At 47.0% G+C, this 5,847-nt stretch overlaps 1 long non-coding RNA gene across 1 annotated transcript; it reads right to left on the reverse strand.

The window, feature by feature from the left end:
• Positions 1 to 802: 802 nt before the first annotated feature.
• On the reverse strand, positions 803 to 4,475 carry LOC140497584 (uncharacterized). Its single transcript, XR_011964738.1, has 2 exons — positions 3,617 to 4,475; positions 803 to 1,204 (listed from the first exon to the last, which is right to left on the reverse strand). It is a non-coding gene; the product is annotated as an uncharacterized lncRNA (long non-coding RNA).
• Positions 4,476 to 5,847: the final 1,372 nt, after the last annotated feature.

Here is a 5,847-nt window from a genome sequence, read left to right on the forward strand (position 1 = left end):
GTTCTTTAAACATTCATGTCCAGAGCTACAGTTGCAGTGGGATCTGTTACCTGAATATGTCTGAGTCAGGTCTTCATCATGTAAGTCATTTGTTCTTTGCCCTGCAGCTCTCTCAGCTGAGTAAGCTATTTGGATGATTTTTTCACTGTACAACAGATAGATTCTGAAGGGTTTTATATTGACCTAAGATGCAGTATAGCATGGTGGATAGAGTCAGGATAACCTGGGCTCCAGTCTTGCTTCTCCCAAATACTGCATGTGTTGACCCTTGTGAAATCTGTGGGCTTCTTCTCAATCATGTCTTTAAATGAATAAAAGAAGGAAACCAATTACATTGAAATAGTTAGCAGCACGCTTGTAAATATTTAACAATCAGCTCTTGTGTTTTTGATTATTTGATCCTCACAGCCCCCTCAGAGTAGCACAGAGGCATTATCTCAACTTTTTAGATGAAAAAAAGGTTAAGTGACTGGCCCAGGGTCACACAGCTAGTGTGTAAGGTGGGATTCAAACCCGGCTCTTCCTCATTCCAAGACCAGGGCTTTACTCATAGTAAACACTTAATCGCAGCTTCATTCTTTCATTTCATTGTCATGTGTCCTCGTGCCTCTATTTTTTGCTATTTGGTTACTTTTTACAGTTATTCATCACTTGACAGTAATAACATTTTATTATGTATATTGTGTAAAAATGTCAAGTACTAGGAGAAAAAGAGACATGTCACAATGGAAAATATTGAGTTCCAAAAAAATGCTGTGTTATTTTTGGGTCATTCAAAAAAAAAGCTCCATTGGCACTAGAATGGTAGTAGTTCATGGCTTTTTATTTATAGAGACTGGCAAAGAAATTAGTCCCTATTTTCCCATTTGTTGTTTTCAATTCTTTTCTCCCCCCTTCGAGCCTCCCTCCTCTTCAGTTTCATATTATAAAATGTGGAGGACTTCCTGTTGGTACCAAGTTCCCAAGACGCTCATGTTTCAGTCTGTTGTCATTGAATCGGAATAATTGAACAGTTGAAGTCATTCAGCTTTGGGTTTTATAATGTCAAGTGAATTTCTCTTCAAACATTTCACTGCTGATTCAGGCCGAGAAGTCCTCTCTCAGTCAGAAGATTTCCACAGGAAATCTTCACTTTCAGTCCTCACTCAACAAAACCATTAGTAATCTCTGTCACCCACACCAGGGAGAATTGCAACATGCTCATCTGGAAGAAACCAGAAATGCTGAATCAGTAAGCTGATTTTCATAGAATCTTTGCACTTCGCCCCACAAAGGCATTTCAGATAATGGATGGTGTTTGGATAAAAGAGAGAGATGAGTACATACTTTTTACCACATAAAGTACTGGGTGCTCATCCAAAAAGCCACCTATTACAAGGGGATTTGATCCTTATCAACCACCCTTCCCCTAGCAGTAATTCAAGTCCTGATCAAAAAGGACTTCCTGAATCTCAAGAATGCCCGCCCCCACCCACACCCACCCCGTCCCCTTTAGAATCCGAGCTTCTTGAGGGCAGGGATTGCTCTTTTCTTTGGGGTTGTATCTCCATCATTAGTACAGTAAGTGTTTAATAAATAGTACTTGATTGACGGATTAGAATGAAACCAATTTAACCTACATAAAACAGGAGCCACTTGGACCTCACCCAGTTCTGTTCTCAGCCAAGCCTATATGGGAAATTTTCGTGCAAACTTTGCCTTTCAAAAGAAATATGGGATTCCTTTGCTTCCAGTGAAACTGATTTTATTTTAACATTCATCACTGTTGTTTTTTGCTACGGGTTTCTCTCCTTTCTTCCCACTCCTTGTTAGTCATTTTTGCGTAAGAGTCATTTGTGATAACATGTTCTGGGCACATAGGTGGTATAGCAACGTGCCCCAGATTTCCCTAGAGTGCACCCTGTAATTCCCAAGTCTGTGGTATTCTTAGCCAGGATACATGAAGTCTCTCTTAGCAATTAACAATGGTTTAGACTTTTTTTTTAAGTAACTGCTTGGTGCAGATTTTTTAAAAAAATGTTTCTGGGGGTGGCAAAGTGGTTGGTAGTTGACGCACAAGCACCATGGTTTCTAGAAATCAGTTTGTAGAAGGAGGAATATGTTTGCTTGATGAGTTGGATACAAGCATATACATGTTAAGAGACTTCCTGAAACCTACATAATAATTGTTTTCTGAGCATAATTTCAGTATGGAGAGGCTGCTTCTGCATCATTTCATCAGGGGTCGAGAAGCTTTGATTAATGGGTATGGGAGATTGCTCCATCAAGGGTAGATAAGCTTTTGAGTTTCCTGAGATTGAGAGGTGAAAAGACTTTCTTTTTTTAGCTAACACTTTTTATGGCACCTACTATGTGCTGGACAGTGTACTAAAGCACTTTATAACCATTATCTCATACAATAACAATAGCTAACATTTCCATAGTGCTTAGTAGGTGCCAGGCAGTGTGCTAAAAAGTGTTCTACAATTATGATCTCATTGGAACCTCACAACAATCCTGGGAGGGAGGTGATGTTATTCCCTATTTTATAAATAGGGAAACTGAGGCAAACACAGCAGAAGTGACTTGCTCAGGGTCACACAGTTAGTATGTCAGGAGTGGGATTTGAAGCTAGCCTGTTTGGATGCCACATCTCTATTATAATATTTACCTTCAACTGCCTTGCCAGATTATTTCTAGAGAAAGGATATAGCAGTGGATAAAGAGGTGGCCTGAGAGTCAGGAGAACCGGAGTTCAAGCACAGGGTCTGACACATATTGTCGTTCTGATCCTGGGCAGGGGATTTGGCTTTTCCAGGCCCACAAGCCACTCTCTAGAACTATAAGCTACAAAAATTGCAAACCTTCAGTGAGAGAAAGAATTTCTTTACTGGGAAGGAATGCCAGTAAAATAATAGACTCCCCAAAAAGGGATGGTGCAGAGAAAAAAGAACTGGATTGGGAGTCAGAGGACCAGGCTTTGAATCCAGTTTGATCTAGAACAAGTCATTTCATCTCTCTTGGCCCCAGTTTCCTCCTCTGTACAAAGGCCTCTAAGATCCCTTCTAACTCCAAATTCTATGATAACTCCCTCAAAGTTTTATCCTTTCTCTACCGATATATACTTGAAAATTCCAATGGATCTGCCATCTCCTCAATATCAGTCCTCCCTCCAATAATGCCCTCTGTGCCCACTCATCCACCGATATATACTTGAAAATTCCAATGGATCTGCCATCTCCTCAATATCAGTCCTCCCTCCAATAATGCCCTCTGTGCCCACTCATCCCTTCTCCGTGCTCCCATAAATTCCCCCAGAGGCCTTCTTCACATTCTCTTGATATTACAGGGTTATTGGTGGAGGTATCGGGAGTCTTCTCTTCTGGCATTCCTCATTTCAAGATGGCATCCTTTAAGTGCTCAGTACTTGACACATGGCAAGGGCTCAATCAATATTTACTGACTGATCACTTAACCTGGGCAGTTCTTCCTTCTTGGACACAGGTCTGGAGTCAGGAGGGCTTCAGTTCTAATCTGACCAGAGACGCTCACTAACTGTATGGCCTTGGGCAAGTCATTTAACTTTTATTTGCCCCAGTTTCCTCATCTGTAAGATGGGAATAATAGTAACACCTACCTCTGAGCATCATGTTGGATATCACCATCATTCTCATGCCCTGAAGCCTACTGTCACCCGCTGTACACCTCTGGATCGCCCTCTGGGTGACCCTCCAGGGCAGCTCTTTGGAGACCTGTGTTCGGCGGCTCACAGGGAGGCAGGGCCAGAAGCAGACCAGTATTAAGGAGAGGAACCTTGGTTTCATGGAGAGGCCGGAGGTCATCAGGAAAATCTGATCCGAGGAAAAGTATTGGTGAGTTTGTTTCATGAAAGAGCTTAGGAAAAATGAATCTCCATTTTTTTAATCCTCTCCCCACATTCCAGAAAGAGGAAAAAGGTCAGATGAGCCCCGCTCTCTGGTGGTTTTCATCAGAAATTGTGGCTAGGAGAGACAAGGCGGTCCGAGGAGTCGGAGGAATCCGCGGAAGTCCCGGCCTGTCTCCCAAGAGTGATGCGCACAAGCTCAGCCTTCTCTGGGCCTCAGGCCCGGTCCTGAGAGTGGGGCCTCTGCCCGACACGACCGCATCCGTAGGCAGGGGGAGATGGTCCCCCAGCGGTCCCCTCCGTGGTCGGGCCTAGTGGCCCTCGAGGTCATCGGAGGTCGGCGGCCCTGGGTCCCAGAGGGCGATGTGAGGCCGGCAGCCCCCCACAGCAGCCTTCCCTGAGCGCCCTCGGCCGCGGTGAGGGTGCAAGGCAAGGTCTGACGGGGAGCAAAGGTGATCCCAGAGGTCCACCAGGGACCTCCCCTTCCCTGCCTCGAGTCTGGAGGGTGGGCAAGGCCGAGGCGGTGCCGTGAGGCCCTCGGGATGGCGCCAAGTGGAAGGGCCCAGACCCATCCACGGCCTCTCCACACCGTCAGGTGACCAGGCAGAACGAGACCTTACCCAGCACCTCCTGGGGCAGCTTCGTCACCTTCGGGGGGCGGGGTACTCGGCCCTGAGGGGAGGGCTGCAAGGGGAAATGCGCGTAGCGCCGGGGCTGGGGTTTCTCTTCCGGAGGAGCCTCTTTGGGCGGAGCGAAGGGGCCGCGCGGGGGAGTCTGGGAACCGCCGGGTTATGGAGCAGGCCAAGGCCCTAGGGCCCAGCGATCTGGGCGGGCCCTTAGAGCCAACCGGGGACTACTGGAAAGTGGTGGGGACGTGGCGTGGCGGGGGCGTGGCGTGGCGGGGGCGTGGCGTGGCGCAGAATCACCCAATGACAGCGAATGACGTCATGGGACAGAGCGTGAGGCGATAACCCGGAAGTCCAAAAGAAGGGGTTCGAGGTTTGCGCCCATCACATGACAGGGTGTGCCTGTTACAATGTATGTGTCACAGGATGCCTTATAACCTTCTCACGATGCAGCATATCTGTCACGTGACACTGGGCGTTGAATGCGGTGTCTGTCACGTGACATAATCTTGTATCGCATGATGTCGCACGTCCGCCGCATGACATAGATCGTCCATTGCACGGTGGCTCGTGTCCGTCACGCAACGCTGCAGGTTTGTCTCCAAATGTAGTGTGTCCATCGCATGATGTAGCATGTTCATCGCATGATGCGTGCCTGTCCGTGCTTGTGGTGGTGTATCTGCCAGTGGAACGCCATGTTGGTCACATGACAGCATGACCATCACATGACACCCCGTGCCTTTTCCTGTCATGGCATGTTGTCATATGATGTGGTGTGTGCACCCCTGCAATACTGTGGCATGGCCACACTTTACCACACATGTAGCATGTTCACCATGAGCGTGGTGTGACTGTTACGCATGGCAGCGCATGCTCATCACACAGCATGGCCTGCCTTCACATGCCTCTCTATGATGTGGCATGTTTGTTACATGGTATAGCATGCCCATCATATGCCCATCACATGCCAGCTCAGTTTGGCACATACCTATGATGGGGCATGTCCTCGCACGGCATAGCGTGTTGTGCCTCAGTTTCCTCATCTGTAAAGTGAGTGGATTGGAGCAGGTGGCCTCTGAGAGCCTTTCCGTCTCTAGCCCTGTGATTCTATGATCTTTATGGAAGGCTTTAAGTGCAGAGAATCCTTCCAGTTCAGACTCGTCCGCACTGTAACTCCTTACAGGTTCATGCTAAGTATACTGTAAGAGGAAATGTATTTATCTTGGCAAAACAGCGCCCCACCCTATTAATGTAAATAGGATGTCCGTCATGGACGGCATGGAGAGATCTTCCTGATTTAATTGAAAGAAGGCTTCTCCGCCGCCTTGCACAATCTTAGTTGCTGCCATAAATAATACA

This window comes from Notamacropus eugenii, chromosome 3 (assembly GCF_028372415.1).
Source record: "Notamacropus eugenii isolate mMacEug1 chromosome 3, mMacEug1.pri_v2, whole genome shotgun sequence".
In the NCBI taxonomy this organism is placed as follows: domain Eukaryota; kingdom Metazoa; phylum Chordata; class Mammalia; order Diprotodontia; family Macropodidae; genus Notamacropus; species Notamacropus eugenii.